Below are 17,447 nucleotides of genomic sequence, written 5' to 3'. Positions count from 1 at the left end.
CTGGTGCTGAGATCTGATCAGAGAGGGAGTAGGTCAAGCCACATGTCCTAGGAAAATGTCCTACCTGCTTCAAGTATGAGTGTGACAGGGGAAGGTTAGGTGGTATATTTGGCCCCTCCGTTGAACTGGCCACAGTCTGGAAAGAAATGTGAGATCCAGAGGACCAGGAAGGAAGTTTTATTCACTAAGTACTATTGAATATACTGGCCATGAACAGGATTTTTCAAAGTGCATTATTTCAATGCAATTACCTGAAATCTACTCTAAATCCTGCTTTAGGCTATTTTCAGACACTTCTTGTAGATGATTACTTAAGGTCATTAGCAAGCACTTTGCTCCTGTGCTGCTTGACCAAATGTAGCAGTTTTCTGAAATTTATATCCTGTTATAATTTGTATAACAGGATAAAGGGGTTTGGCCTATCACTCCTACCTTTTGCCCCTGGAAGGGAGGTGAGTCTATTGAGCTGCACAGAGACAACTTGATTGAGAAATAAAACATTCAGCTTATTGTAATGTCTGCTCAACAAATAGGCTGTTGTTTTTCATCCTAAGTCATAATTCCAATAGTAATTAAACTGCTGGGGGCTCTTAAGAGCAAAGGTGCTAAATGCCCTTTGGCACCACATCAATGCCAAACTGGTATAAAGAACATGGACAATTATGCAAGATTTCCTGTTTACCCCATCTGGAGAGGAATGTGACAGCAGGGTGTTTGGAGGCAAGTCGAGTGTCCTAACCTTTAATTAAAAAAAAAAAAATTGGAAGCGAGTGTGGGTACTTTATTTAACAATATCCAGTTATTTGCAAAATTGCCTACCTACTAGGTCTTTTGCTCTGACAGCACAGCAAAGTAGATAATTTTGAAACAATTTAAACTTGAGAAATACTTACTATCCCTGCAATTTTTTTTGCTAGAGCTTTCCCAGGCATGTAAGCTGGGGTTGCTGGTTTGTTATTTTCCAGCCACTCCTTCCTCCATTTCTAAAGGGAGACATGGTGCGTGCTGCTCTCAGATTCCAAGGTCTGAGTGCTTTGGGAGCTCTCTCTTTGTAGCACAGCATCTCAAACCAAAAAAAGCTTGAAGATGAGTTTCTTTCTGTTACCCAAAAGCCCACTACTTTGTTTCTCTTCAGATTTCAGAAGTTGCTGTTTTGTGATTCTGCTTTCTAAAATGAAAGTGGTAATTGAAAACCATGTTGGGGCTGTTCTCCAGCCTCAGTTCACCAAAGTGAGGCAAAGGCCCCTTGCATTGAGGCAAAGGACGAAGGAAGCTGGTACAGGATTGGGTTCATTGCCTTTGTGCATATAGGGAGCAATATGGAATCCATAGTCCTTGCTGAGGATACACTCTGAGGTGTTCTGGGTGGCCGAGTACTTGGCTGGTGTGGGTCAGCCCTATGTATTGACAAGCATGACAGGGAGGATGCTCCTGCCCAAGGGTAACCTACAGAAAATAAAGCAGCTAGTCAACAATATGGCACAGACTGATGGGAGCTGGCTTCCATTTTAAGAGATTGCTCTGTACATCCTGCCTTTTAAAAGTATTTATTATGTTTTATGTATATTTAACCTATACCCCACTGGGTGATATTAAACTAATACTATTTTAGGATAGCCATTCTGTGGTTAAGTGCTTACCTTGTGAAGCATATAAAAAATGTGCTGGTAACTGACTGATTTTGTAAAATTCTCTACCTGACTGCAGCAAAAGTTGGTCTGAGCTCCTTCTTAGTAACCAGGCACTGGTTAACCTTTTTTTTTGAAATGCAGCAAACTGGTAGAATAGAAATAAGTGCAGAATTTGGAATTTAAAGCTTTTGATTTCTACAGGTTGTGATAGCCTGCCTTTGATGCAGCCCAGAACACAGTTGGCTTTCTGGGCTGTGAGAACTCATTGCCAGCTCATGTCCAGCCTCTCATCCACCAGCAACCTCAAGACCTTCTTGGCAGGGCTGTTTTTGGTCACTGCACTGTGACTGATCCAGGGTCTTGTAGATAATCTGTGGCAGGAGAAGGAAACCAACTCCATTTCCTCAATGTCAGTTCAGCGATTTACCCACTACAGAATCAGTGAAAAATAAATTCAATTACAGTGTAATCTGAAATTTGGGGAAGCTTTCCAATGGCTCTCTGGGGCTTTAAAGAGAGGAGTGACTTCATTTTTGGCATTAAATCTGTATAGTTTTGTTCAGGCCAAGCATTTATTTTCCACTACAGAAACTGCCTCAAGGCTTAGTGGTTTTTTGCCAGCTCTTCCTTTGCTGGTGTACACTAGCTTGATGAAATAGTTGTCTTTCTGTTTTGCATTATAACATTAACAGAAGAAACACAAACATTAACAAAAATATTTGGGAAATTATTAGGAAAAATTTAGGGTGCTCTCTTTTTTACATGGAGATGAGAGAAAAAATGAGAAGTTTTGCAAGCCCTCAGATAAAGAATATGTAAAATAAGTAAATATGTAAAATATGTTTAATAAGAAGATGTAAAATCTTTATTAATGATTTCAATTTTAGTCTTTAACATTGGAAACATATTTATTTCACCTTCAGTTTTTCCTTTCTTACCAATATCTCTAGTGACAAGAAAGAAATAGAATAATGGAAATAGAATAATGGAAAATTATTTTGTTCTGCAATGGTAATAGCTTGCTGTTTTCATTTTCTCTTAAAAACCTTTCCTTAATTCTGCTTTCCCAAAGGAAGGATAGTGAATGGAGACCTATTTATACAGCTTCAGCCCTGTATGTCCATCCTGGGGTGATTCCCCCAATAACTCTCTATATACAAATAATTTAAAAAATATAAATAAATATATTTTTAATAATAAATAAATTCCCTTCCTGAATGTAGGAGAAATGTTAGATGTTTTTGAAGGCCTCCACTGGGAAATCTACTCCAACAAAAATGAATTTTTAAACTTTGTAATGTCAATAACTAAGTGCTTACTTTTGGTAAATTGGAGCTTTTTGCTCATCTTCAAAATACCCTCTTCCTTTTATTGCTGACTTATTTATTTGAGGAAGACTGGTCCAACAGGTAAATGTTTCACCTTTAGACACAATCAAATCCCCCAATCTCAAATAAAACAAAGGCAGAATTCTTTGCATGTGGGACAGCTCCTTTATTTTTACATCTTTGTGTGCTTTACAAACCATATTTATCACATATTTTTGATCATCTCTTCTAAAATCAACTTAGCATGTTAAAGATCTCCTATAATCGTTGCTGCTTATGCAAATTTCATTTTTCTTAGGCTACAAGACCAGATCAGGTCAATGATTCAAGCAGTAGGAGATTCAGCTAGTGCTGGAGGGTGTGAGTTCAACCCTTTCTTATGTGCCTTAGAGAAAGAACTCTGAGATCAGCATACAGTAGTCAAAAAGGATTGAAGAAAATGTTTATTGATATAATTTTTAATGCTAGCCAGACAACAAGATTTTCCATTGATTCATTCCCTGAGGGTAACCATCCCTAGACAGTGCTAAAATATTCCTTCATTCTGTGCTGTGTGTACTACCTGTGTACTGAATGCTTGTGTTATCTGTGATATCAGAAACAGGTTTGGGGAACAATAAGACTTTAGTGGACATTTTATGTCTTTTTTAAAAAAAGAAAAGAGTACTAACTATCACCTCTGCTAAGTTTTGCATCTGTTGACCCACCTCAGTCCAAACTGGAGGACAAGGAGGAGTTCCAAAAACCACCTTTGTGATGGATACCAATGCCTGGGTGGGAAGGAGGCCCAGGCTAATGGCCCATGGTGGAGAAAGTGAAGGATCTGGCTGGTGTCTGAGCAGATGTGTTTCTAGGTAAGGCTGCTTCTTGCTTCCTTGGGGTGCACTAGAGATGTGGAGGAGTTTTGGGGCTATTATGACAGGAGAGAAGATGGGGGCAAGACTGTCCATTCCTAACAGAGCTGGTCTTTGTTTGATTTCCTGCTTATAGAATACCTATTCTTTTTAAGCTCTTTACTTGTAAAATATGTGTGGTTCTGAGTATAACAGAACAGAAGGATAATTTTGCTCCTTATACAGTAAAGTATTTTGATGTAATACCTATCCAATGGACAAGCTACCACAAGCTCCAATACTCTGCCTATTCACTCCTATGCTTCCTTTCCTGTGTTGAACTTTTATCTATCAGCTATTACTAAAAATATTTACTCCTGTAGAACTTCTTATGGCTTTATAAGGCAATTCTGCTTGCTGATTCTCTGGCTTGATAGTCACATATCAAACCATAGAAACATAGAATGGTTTGGGTTGGAAGGGGTCTTTAAGACCATCTAGTTCCAACTCTCCTGCTATGGGCAGGGACACCTTTAACTAGACCAGGCTGCCCAGAGCTCCATCCACTGGCCTTGAGCACTTCCAGGGAAGGGGCGCTTGTCTGGGCAACCTGTTCCAGTGCCTCTACACCCTCACAGAGAAAGAATTTCTTCCTAATGTCCAATGTAAATCCACTCTCAGTTTATATCTGTTTCAAAGCCATATTGCTCTTCTACTTTCTACTCTCTACTCTTGGCACTAAAAGACATTATTGTCTTTTAAATAAATTTTTAAAAAATGAAGGTTACTGAGGTGCTTAGGACTGGCAATGGAAATGGGAAACTTACTTATCAGTGCAGCACCTGAAAGAATCTAATCTCAGGAACTAGGATGGGATTCTGGGAGCTTCACTAAAAGAGCAAGAAGCCAAATATGTTACAGGTCTTCCAAAGCATTAACTATGTGATAAGACCACCTTCCAGCACTTTCAGAGCCCTTTAACAACGGCTCAGAATTAAGCCGTGCTCTGTGCTCACAATTAAAATTGGTTCCAAAAGAGATTAATTTGTCTAACCAGCACCTATTCAAAAGAATAAACTGAGATGAAGGACTTCTTGCCTGTGTGATGCAAAGGCACCAGTTTCACAAGCATTACTTCCCCTGACAATAGGACCAGGGGGTGCTCCATGAGGACAGGAAAGCCATCCTCACCTCAGTAACATATAACTGCCTATACTAGGTCTCACTGCACTCTTGTGGTGTACTCCTCTCATACATGTAGCAAAGATCGTCTCTGTAAACCTGTCATTTCCCAGCAGTCACTCTGATAAATACAATAATCCTGCACTGTGGCCATTAGAGAATCAGAAATCAACAGCAGAGACACCAAGTGTCTGTGACCCAGCAGGTAAAAATGTTCATACAGTCTTTGCCACACAATACAGCAGGCAACTGAAGAATAACACAACACTTAAGGTATCAGCACAATTAAAGGAAGGAGATTCTTTCTGATGGAAGACAACTTCAGCTAGCTTAGTTAAGTCTAAGATCACTCTTAAGTTCTTATGAATTCCTGATGGCACTTACAGGAAGTTTCTCTGCATTCAATGCAGAAGGAGCCATTTTAGTTTGAAGCGTTCCTTTAGCACTAAGCCCATCTTTACGTCCCTAAGAATTGCAGATATCTGTTATTTGCTGTTGAGCTGCTTTAAGTAGCTTCTGGAAAACACTGGCTCTTCTCTTACATCCTTTCCATGTTCTGTTTTCTGCAAGAAGTGTTTATCCCAAAGAGTAACCTCTGAGGCCTCCATGATATATGGAGGCTGTATGCTCTTAAGTTCTATGGCCCTAAAGGTATTTAGAACTTGAAAATCTTTTTCACGTATCTATCTAAAACTTAGAAGGTCAAAATGATGTATTTACCAGTCTTGAAAAGAAGACCTTATAATGACACAGAGGCGATTTTGTGCTTTCCAAATCTCTTCATTCTGGATCTTTACAGATGCAGACAGAAATCAAGAAATTGATTACATCAAATATTCAGAATTCTTAAACACTTTGCTGTAGAATGAAAGCTGAAATGCTAAGATATGATCCCAAACCCCATATATGATCTGATAGAGAATAAAGTATTTTCTGGGCTCTGCTATAAAACCCATTTGTGGTACATACACAGTAGGGAAAGGAAGACTCTTCTTCCTTGTGTTCTGTTTGAAGAACACCTAGGATCTTGAAGTCTGCCTAGGATGTAACTTAAACTTGCAAGCTTTGTTTTATCATTTGCATTATGTTTGACTAGTAATTATTTTAAATCACAAATTCCCTATCTGCCTCTTCTATGGACATTTGGCCTGTGTGCTGGTACACGACAGATATAATATAGCGATATTACTATTTTATTCTTATGCTGTATTTTTATGAACTAGAAAAGTCTCTATGTTTGTTTAAACAAAATGGAGTTTGCATTTAGTGTTATAGAATTACCTTATCTTCACATTGTGTGTGTGTGTACATATATATAAATATCTAATGTTCTTTCTGCTTATAGCACTGAAACTAGCATAATTACCTATATTTGGTATATTTGGGGAATTTGATATAAAGAAATGTCATGTTTTCAGGGGAATGTCCAGCTGTGTTGGAAACCATGTGCTTTTAATGTAAGAGGTTCCCTCAGAAGTCTCCCTTTCCTGTGATACAGTGATGTTATCATGACTTTAAACAGGACATACACGAGCAGCCAGCAGCCTGGCATACTCCAAGATCCACTGATTTTCAGTGCTCAGACCCTTCAACCCTGTAGGCAAACCCCAGATTGACTGCAGACAAGCACATGGACTATCTAGACATATTCACTCTCTGATGCCAACATGAAACGACCTTACTTGCAAGATCTCGTGTGCTCTGGGTTGTGCTGTTGATGACTGAAGATATTCTGAAACTGACTTTTGTGTTCTTATCAAACAAAACGTGCTAGCCATAAATTTTGCAAAATTTGGCCTTTGAATGAAAGATAGACCTTTAAATTGCATCTTATTCCCAAGATTTGTAGCATAAACAGAAGAGAACTACAGGGGAATAAAAGACTGTTACATGTTGCACAATGTTACTGGGGATAATGACGAATATCTGCTGGGAAAAAAATACAACAGATTGCTTTGAAAATTTTTGTTGTAATCTGGAAAAATGTTTCTGATTCAAGAAGTAAAGTAAGTAAAGGAGAGATTTTTGTATATTCACTGACAATTGTAAGGAATGGATGAGAATTTGAGGCTGGAAGGTCTCTTGAAGAGTGGCCATTAGTAAAAGGATTCATGATTATTCCACTACAAGATGGAGGAATAGCAGCTGAGTGATACAAGGTAGGCTTCAATAAAAGCTGTTGAAGGGTTAGTGCTTTACAAAAAATACACACAATAACACAATATCCATCCACAGGCATATACTACCCCACTGTGAAAAAAGAGAGAAAGTGCAGTAAAAGATCAGCTTGATTAAAGCATGAACTGTGCATGAACCTTAGACACAAGAAAGGATCAAGCTGGAAGCAGAAACTAGGTCAGACTACTGAGGATGAGTGATAAATATAACATGAAGATAGAGGAACAAACTTTTAAAAAAATAAAAGCTCAAAACAAGATGCATTTGCTAAGAGGTATAAATAATTTTAAAAGTGCAGTTGTAACAGAGGGAAGGTGAAGGCAAGGATGAATTAGACAGCTGTTCAGAAGAAAGGAAAACATGTTTCTAGACGATACTTGGATGGCAAAATTCTGTAATAACATTTTTTTGCCTCTATCTTTAGAAGAATGATAAATTTCAATTGAAGGATACTGTAGTCCATATCAGTGATATAAGCAGAGATGTTAACTTTGAAAGGGAAAAGAAAATTTAGAGTTTTTCAAGTCAGCGAGGGATTATGAGTTTCCTCATGAAGATATTAAAGAACTTCACAAGGAATATTGGATAATGTTTTACCTGAGAATACGTTATAGGCAGGTAATGTCTTGAAAGGTTCATGAAGAAAAAGATAGTGATTGTCTTTAAATAAGAAGAAAGGAAGATTATGGTATGATTCAGCCAGTAGCTCAATTTCTGCTTTCAGAAAATGTTTAAAAAACTGACAAAACAAATTATTTGTTAGTACTGAAAGAAAACAAGGATGTGAGCAGCAGCCAATAAGAAATTATCAAATCCATGTAATTTCTTCCTACAGCAGAACAGGATTTGAAAACTGTGCAATGCCGTGTCATGTCAGCAAGGCAACTACCTCTTTATTCTGCCAGGGACCTGTTCATCACCATCAGGTAGCATTTGAAAGAGCTGTAGATTAAATTTATCTAAGATTGTAGCTTGTTTGAACTGCATAAAGCACCAGTTTATTGAGTTTGTTTGTGTTGTGTGCTGCAGTATTGATGTCAATACCTGAAAGTCAAAGAAACAGTTGGTGTTGGTGTTGTGTTTTCCTCTTGCACCAAAACAAGACTCATGCAAGCTGTAAATGATTGGGTGGCTTTTGGGCTATCTCCCAAATGCTTTGTCAGATTCTGCACAGCAGGGAACAGGCGGACTAACTTTGGCTTTGAAAAAGAGTGCCATGGACACAGTTGACTGTGCTGTCTTGGCCTAGGGAAGGTGGTACATTTGCTGGCCTTGAACAACTCGGCATCTGGAATTGTGCCTTCCAGTCTGGAATCTCTTAATGCTTTGCAGACACTGCTCCTGGGGTGACTACCCACAGCAGTGTGCTCTGGTTGCCTCTGCCAGTCTTCAACCTCGGCCAGAACTTTTTTCACTGGAAGACACAATTCCAAATCTCAATAACCTTCAATGAAAGGTTATTGCTTTGAAACCAACAAATTCTTCACTATGTGGTCAAAAGAAACAGGCAGCTTTAGGGCATAACTCAGCAGACTGATTTTAGAGGCTAATGAATTGCACACTTAATTAATTTTATTTATTAATAAAAGGAATCTGTGTAGTGCTTAGGTGGATAGTGCATCAGCAGTGCATCTCTACTGCAGGTATCCGTGAAGCTGATTGAGCTGAATCCCTCTTCTGTGTTTTGGTGACCTGGACTTGTCCCTCAAATGTTTTTAGCATTGGTCAAAAGGTCAAAATATTACCTGTGAGACCACTGAATGATGTCATAGGCTAGAGCTTTTGGGTGGTGAGGCTGTGTAGTTGCAGTGGTCACTTCTACCTTCCCAGTGCTTGGAGGGCTTCTCCAAGATCTATCCTCCAGAGGGAATTTATGTAGTTTGGCACAGGAATCATCTCTGCTAAGGGATGCTGGAGCCTGATATTGCTCATTTTGTTTCCCCTCATTTGATAAGAGCTTCCTTTTTCACAATTAATAACCCTCTCTGCAGCTTGTGATGTTCCTTACACTGCTGGCATGAGAGTGGTGTCTAAAGGACACCAAGGACACTTGATAAGAGAATCATGAAAAGGTTTGGGTTGAAAAGGACCTTAAATATCATCTAGTTCCACTTCCCCTGCCGTGGGCAGGGACACTTCCCAGTAAACCGGGTTAGTCCAAGACCCATCCAGCCTGGCCTTGAATGCCACAAGGGATGGGGCATCCACAACTTGTCACAGAACCACAGACTGTGTATGGTTGGAAGGGACCATGAAAATGATCTAATTTGACCCCCTCCTGCCATGGGCACGGACACCTTCCACTAGACCAGGTTGCCCAAGGCTTTATCCAACCTGGACTTGAGCACTGACATTGTTGGGGCATTCACAGCCTCCCTGGACAACCTGTTCCAATGTCTCACCACACTCATGGTAAATAATTTCTTCTTAATATCTAACCTAATTTCCCCTCTTTCAATTTGTACCCCTTACTCCTTGTCCTATCACCACAAATTCCCTGAGTATACCCTGCTAGAGAAAAATTTCTACAGATACACAAGGACCATCTTCCTGAAAGAGCTGGAGAGACATCAGCATTATCATCTCGACACTCTTGGGTAACTGATGCATACACCAGATTGTTTAAGAACACTTTAGCAGATCTGAAGAGCCCCAGCAGAACCCCATCTGCTACCTCCTACTCCACTAACACCTGGTGGGTTTTGGTGACATGGGTACTGCAGTAATTGGAATTAGTGGGAGTAATTGCTGAGCGAGAGGAAGGCAGAAGTCAGTGCTCAGGAAAGCTGATAGCAAGCCCTTCAGACTCCATCTTTCCTACTCTGGCTGCTGCTGATGTTGCTGCATTCTCCCACTCTCTGCCAATGCCAATGTGGTCTGTTTGCATCCACTTTCACAAGAGTGAGTGGGAGTAACATGAGTCAGCTCCTTACCACTTCTTCAGTGTAGGTGATCTCTGCTTGGCATGCAGGCATCAAAGCTGCCAGGGCGGTTTTAGGGCTATCCTAGGAATTTGCTGTTGGTTTTCCATAAGAAGCAGGTCACTGAGAATGAGTTGCTATTTCTACAATCTGTCACTAGGGACTTCCCAATAGGGCAGATAGCAAACTTCCTGTTTAACAATTGGCTTTATCCATTTCAACCACTCATTTCCATATACAGCTGATTGTTGATGAAAAGAATGTCTTAGGGTGAACTGTAGTTCGTAAGGGACATCTCCTGTCATGTTACTTTTCTTATAATTAAAACCACATAGAATAATTATATAAACTTTTCATTTATTTTCAGCATCTGCTTTAAATGTTTGTGTGCTTCAGGGGTGAGGAAGAAACTGATGTCAAAAAGTGCTAGATTCATAAAAGTTCTTTCTTTTTTTTTAAAGTAGGGACTTTTGTTGTTCATTCTTCCGCTATTATAATTCTCAGGACGAGCTAGTGACTAGGATGATTCCTCTTCAAACATGTTACTTATAAATATTTTTAAAATCACTTCCCCCTTGAAAAAGCCCCATGATCTGTAAGTTGAACTTTTTTTGACTAGATAAGATAGAAGAGGTTCAGTATGGTGATGCACTGACCTCTGCTGGCATCATCCTTTCTTACTGAAACTCCTTTTAAATGCTGAATTTGATACTCCAGAAAATAGATGATATATCTGAGACAAGACCTGAGGCAGAATCAGTTAATGATGAAGCCATATTCCAATGCTACATTAAATCTTACACTGTGACTCTTCAAACAGTGCGCAGTTCTTGGGCATAATGACACATAGGGCTGATTTCCTAAAGAAACCCTCAGTCATACATTTTCAATATGATTATTTAAGTATATTTAAATAAAATACATTTAAATTAATATTATTTAAATATTATAATTAAAGAGCTGCATAAAAGCTGGATGATTTCTTTTGTACCAGCAGGCTCTGACCAGGCATTGGCTGTCTGTCCTTCTGTGGCAACATAATGTTGGCATGTAAAGAAAAAGTGTGTGCAACGTCTCTGTAAGATGCTCTGGCTAGTGCTGAACTGTGTGCCCCTGCCTGACTCAAGCTACTCTGTGCTGCCACATCATCCTGAGCCAATATGAACCAAATCTGTTCATGCAGTGTTGGCCTGTGTCAGGGAACTTCTCCACAACACCCTGAAGCAACTGTGACCAATTAAGTCCCATTAGACCTGTTTGTCTCCTGGAGATGGGGTAGTTGCCAGAAGCATTAAAGGAAGCTGGTGGAGAAAAATTACAATTTCAAGGCTGTAGTCTCTCTGATTTTAGTTTGGGATGGAATGACTTACTCTCTAGAAATTGCTCTTTACCATAGTCTCTGCTCTGTGGCTCTGATCCTCCTCTGATGGGAATGACTTCCAGATGCAAGCCAGGTTTGGTTTAGATGGAACTCCAGGTGATGTAAAGAGCTGATGGGTAAAGCAATCAAAACGCTGCTAAGGAGCATAATATCCCCAGGAAACAGGACCTTGTGTAGGGAGGAATGACACTGGGAGATGATTATGTGAGCTATGGCTGTCCTGGTACAAGGAGCTTTCCTTTGCAGTTTGCCCATACGAGGACTAAGTAGCTCAGAATTTACTGAGCTCTAGGAGATATCAGTATTCCTTTCCAGCCCCCTGGGGGCACCTGCACATACAACTTGTGTGTATTTAAGAAATTCCCTAGAGACTCTCAGGCTTACTGAGTAACTGCAGGTAAATCCATGAATCCGTATTTTGTTTGTGCTCCTGTCAGTCTGCAGACATTCCAAAGTGAAGCAGTGCCTGTTGCCTGTGGGCTAGCCTGTGGAGATAAGTTTTAAAATAGAGTGGAGAAAGAAACAGGTTCCCCAGCCCTTGTTTCTTAGGTAGTGAGCAAAATGGTTGGCTTTTGTTTTGGAAGGAGACCTGCCTAATCAAGATTAGGGAGGGACAAGGAATATGAAGGGACATGCCTGCTCAGGGCTGCTCAAAGTGGAGGCTGAGCCTCAGCTGCTCTGTCAGAATATGAGTCATGTTTTTATTTGTGTTTTTCTGAGCCTGAATTGAGAAAGCTTGTATAAGAAATTTTACAACCCTTGACATCACTCTGCACTTTTGCAAGACAATAGACTGACATTTTGCCCTAGGTGTTGGATTAAATAGTAACTGGAGATTGTGCAAATACTTCTCTTAGCCGTGATTATCATGCCAAGGCCTTGCGCAAGCTGGGGACTTCTGTGGCTGGGGTGGTTCCCTTAACCTGTGACATTAAGATAGCAGTTCTGTATGTCTGTGTGTCTGCATCACTGTTGATAGGCTTTTCTTTGAAAACACTGGTAGAGAGTCCACACGGGAGGACCTGAGGGAAGAACCACATCCTGACCACCAACACTTGCCATCAGGGTGAACCTGGGTGGTACACAGAGCCCATATTGAGCAAAGATGAGCTGCAAATACACCATTCTCCTGTTGTACACAGCATTTTGACACAAGCATATCACTGGTTTTGGCTCTCTAGGGTGTCACACTCTGGTAAGCAAGGCAATGAAAAATAACACAGACCTCTGCATAAATGTGCTTGCACAGTTGTATCCTATATTTCCTTTAAATTACCCTCTCCTAAACTCTGTATGTGAGAGCAAAGGGAATTGAGACTGTAAAAGCAAACAAACTTGCATTTCTCAACCTCATGTTAATAGCTGCAAGCCTGAAATCATTTGGGGATTTTTTGCTTACACAATAGCTGAGGGCTATTGGGTGAAGAGTGAGTTTCACATATTTTGATGCCTTATGGATATGTTCTCAGAAAATTTTTTACCCTTTTAGGACCATTGTTTTCCCCTTCACCCAGCTCTGCAGTGATTTATTAGTCTTAACTAAATAATCTCACCATCTCTTTTCAAGCTGCAATAGCAGGAATGTGGTACCAGCACTTTCCTTTCCCAGCAGTACGCTTAGTGGATAAAATATGAATGCAGAGTCAGCAGAACTGTGTTCCCCTTTTAGCTGCCCACTTGCTCTCCAGCTGCTGACTTTTGGCTCTTGCAGGGTGGTATCTTGTGGCCTCTTTTCCTCACAGTTGCCTTACAGTGCTACTGTGAGGAACTGTGGGTGTTTGTTCAAATTTATCATACTTCCTCTCACAGGCAAAAAAAATGTAAATGTCTTTGGCTGCCTCTGTCCTGAGGTTCTTCTCTTCTGGTTGTCCAAACTGGGGGACCTGCTCAAGCCCCTCGTACAGAAATGAGAAGCACAGAGATTTGTGTGAATGAGACAGGTCTGGAACACTCCCTGTTGTGCTCTTCAACATCAGAGCTGAGAGACAGCTCTGTGCCTCAAGCTGTAGGCTTGATCCTTGCAGATCATGGGATCCACTGGGAGAAATCAGGTTTGGAAAGGAGCAACTTGACATGTATGAGGCAGAACTTTCTGCATCCCTTGGTTGACTGTATTAAGGAGAGCAGGTGTTTTGAAAGATGACTGAGTTTCCTTGCTGAGATGATGGTTAATGAAAAGGAAAGGGACAAGTAGCAGGAAGAAAAGCGGGGTTGGAGACTATGGTCATACCACTGAGAAAGTGAATATGTGGTGTCCTTAGGAAGGAGGTAGAAACCAACCAGAAAACTTTGGTAGCAGTGTGTCTCTGTTTGAGCCAATCTGAAGAAGGTTAGATGATGGGCATGCTAGATGTGCTCCTTTCCCCCTGTTGACTTTAGAGGGTTGTTAGCTTGTTCTCGTTTTCAACCTCCTGCCAAAGCCAGGCAGATCTGGGATGGGATGGGATGAGATGGGATGGGATGGGATGAGATGGGCTGCTCAGGGCTAAGTGCACTTGGTGCTGCAGCACAGCTACATGAGGAGATGCAGCAGGGTTTTAGATCTAAAGGCCTATGCATGTTTAAGGGTGAATCACCAGGACCCTCTTAGACAGGGTACCAGGAGCAAGTACACCCTGCAATGTACAGCCCTCTGCAAGGGTAACAACCCCCTCTAGCTATGGCAGTAGGAAGAAAGTGAAAAAAATCCTCTTTCTCGGACATTCTGCCCTCTCAGTCTGTGGATGTGGCACTTGGGGACATGGTTTAGAGGTAAACATGGTGCTGCAGGGCTAAAGGCTGGACTCAATCATCTTAGAGGTTGCTTCCCCAGCCTTAATGATTTTAGGATTCTATGTGACCTCCACAAGAGGCAAGCAATGTCCACTGCTTTGTATTTGGCCTGAAACCCAAGGGTCTGTTAGAGAGGTTATCAAAACATTGAAAAGAGGCTGTTTTCAAGAACCTCATGACATAGTTGAGATTTTGCTTCAATTCAGCTTGTGGTTTTAAAAGTGCTTTGGGTAAGAAAATAGGAAGAAAAACTGTACCAGATTAGACAACTGCATAAGTCTAATTTCCCTAAAAAAACACAAACCCTTCCCCTTACAAAAGCCCCAAAACCAAACAAGAAAAAAAAAAAAACCTAAACCAAAAAACAAATAACCCTCCTAGTTGCCAAGTTCTATTTCCTATAAACCATCAATTGTTTGGTTTTGTGTTAACCTCCTTTCCCAACTAGTTGAGCCCTGACCTTCCTTTCAATTTGGTGCAGAGACTGAAAATATAGGTCAAACCCCATAGGCCAATACAAAGTTTTGGCTACATCAGAGGGCCTGAGGACCATTTCAGGATCAGAAATGGTTCAAATATATTTTGAGCAATATCTGAATCTTTAGTAGATGGTTCTTATCACACCAATGAACTTAGTGAAATTCTTTCATCTTTCTAGCACAGCTGTTCATATTAAAAAGTCAATAAGTGCAGCAATGAACAGTGGGCGTGACATCATGTTCTTCACTTGTAACCAGGGAACAGGAAAAACTTGCATTTCAACTTGCCACAAATGTCCTTGCTTCCTGTAGCTTCTAAAATGTGTGCTGTAAAAAATGTGTTTATATGCTGCTGTAAGGGAGGTCTATTACTCAGCTTTATTAATATGAATTGATTAGTTGCCCCTGCCGTGATAATTTCAGGTAAGCTAGATATGGAGGTATGTAACTGAACAAAAAAAATCTAGCTTTGTTTTTATACAAAAACCTGCCAATCAGGAACATGCTAATCCATGTCAAAACGGTCTTCACACTTAAGTCTTGTGTAGGATTTGTTTTATTTATAAGAGGCAGTGGATTTTATTTCCATGGTAAGGGATGGGGTAGTTACAAGAGTCTTACTACATCTGCAGTCCAACAGAAAGAAAATTGCAGTGGAAAATGAAACATGAAAACAACTACAGTCAGGTATGGTTTGGTCACTGCTAGAGCTGCTTCTCTGTGTCTTGCTTGTGACATTCATGTAGACAGGTGCTGAGCTTCCAGTGCATTGGAATGGCTTCTTACCACTGCTTTTAGTAGAAGTTGGCTTGTTAATATTTTGAGGCTTGGCAAATCTGCCTTTATGGGCAGACAGCATTGCAGCTGCATGTTCTACACAATGACAGCAACATCCCCTAACTAAAAATGCTATGTTGTTACTTGAAGGGTACTTATTATACTATTATGAAGTTTGAAGATGAGCATATTTTGTGTATGTCTGAATACTGATTAATTAGCTCGGGCAAAAAAGACCCATAAAAGAAACTGTTGGAGGGAAATGTTAACTGGAATGTTTGTACGAACCCTTCCAGCAAAACTACAATTGTGCAATTTTTCACTTCCACATTCCTGACAAAAGTACCAGTGGAAAACAATCTACCAACGGACAGTGAGATTTAGGAAAGGTAGATAGAAAAAAAAAAGGCCCAGTAATATGCATCAAGTAGTTTATAAATGACTCTGCTATTAATTACTGCCCTGTGGTAGTGTAGGAGGTCAACATGGTGCTTTGTTATCCTGCAATAAAATAAGTACATGTAATAAGACATGAAGTACTTTCTTAGGTTATCTGTCCCCTTGGGAAACTGATAAAATGTTTCTGTTTTAGATTTTAGTGTCTAATATTAGCAATGTTTGACCCAGACTGACATCTTGAGCTCAGCTTCTACCAGCCCTGCACCTAAATCCTCTGGCATGGATGACTTGTGCTGTTTGCAGTGTGAAGTTCTGTTGGAAGATGAACTTTTACTGCAGATCATGCCTGCACTGCCCAAGACATCCATCCTCACCTACTTTTTCTATTGTGCCCCATAGGTGTGAAATGCAGGCAGAGGCCAAAAGGAAGCACCAAGTCTATGAAATTGCAACTGATACAGCTCTGCAGGGCACAGAACAGGACTGGCTCTGCACTGAGGATCCAGGTCATCTGACCTGTATCAACTTGTAAGTCATCTTTGTTGCAGAAGCACGGACTTTAAAAGGTCCTGCTCCCTGGCAGGTTATGGTTGACAGTACAAATCAGCAATGCATAGGGCAAAAAACTCACCAGCTTTAGAAGAATATTCAGTTATTTCCCAGCAATCCATTATCAGCCCAAGGTCAGCCAGACTCAACCAACATGAGAACCACAGGAGTTAAAGTCTGGATGGCTTAAAGACCCAGACACTGTTACCTCCAACCTTTGCTCAGTATTGGAATTTTGTCTCCAAGGACACAGGAGCCTAATTGTTACAGCTGATCACAGGAAGAAAGTGGGATGCTATTTATGGTGCTGAAGGACACAAAACTCACTCCCTCAGCTTCATCAAAGTGATGAACTTAAGCACAAAAAGTCCTTTTTCCTCCTCCCCATCATGTGCCACCAAATTAGAAGCTGCACACAGGAAAGAAATGGACAGGACACGGTGCCTTGGTGTTCCTGCTTTTCCCAGGGCAATGCTTCAGCCTCATCCTGCCCAGGCAGCTGCCTCTGATGCTGAACTGAGAACTGAAAAGTGTGAGTCTATACTCACTTCAGCTTCTCCAGGGATTGGGAATCAGAGTAGAGGGCTTTGTTTCTGACCTGTTCCAATTAGGAAAAAAAAGGCTGAGATTCATGCAGGACAGGGAGTTCCCGCAAGTTTGAAGGGTTAGATAACAAACTAATGGCAAAGGGAGGAATGAGGAGGTTTCCCTTCTACCTGTAACTTGAAATCCTTTCTAGTGGACAGGAATGCATTTAATTTTTGTGTCTCCTCAGTTTCTCTGTTAGGTTCTGGCAACAAAGCCCAGTTCTCCTCTTGCTCATGTTTTCTCAGATGCTGGGTCTGAGAAGAGAGTTTTGTTTATCTCCCCTTTAAGTTTCTCTTCCTAGTAGGACATTAGGAGCAGCTCTCCTGTGCATGTTGCAAGGGCATTTCTTTTCTTGTTTTAAACACTGTTAGTGCCAGACATGAAGTAAGCTGGCTGTACCAAAAGTATTTTAGTGCATTTAAACTCTTC

The sequence above is a fragment of the Sturnus vulgaris genome, chromosome 2, assembly GCF_052056855.1.
Source record: "Sturnus vulgaris isolate bStuVul1 chromosome 2, bStuVul1.hap1, whole genome shotgun sequence".
In the NCBI taxonomy this organism is placed as follows: Eukaryota; Metazoa; Chordata; class Aves; order Passeriformes; family Sturnidae; genus Sturnus; species Sturnus vulgaris.
The sequence above is the reverse complement of the archived record's forward strand: the minus strand, read 5'-3'. Positions refer to the sequence as shown.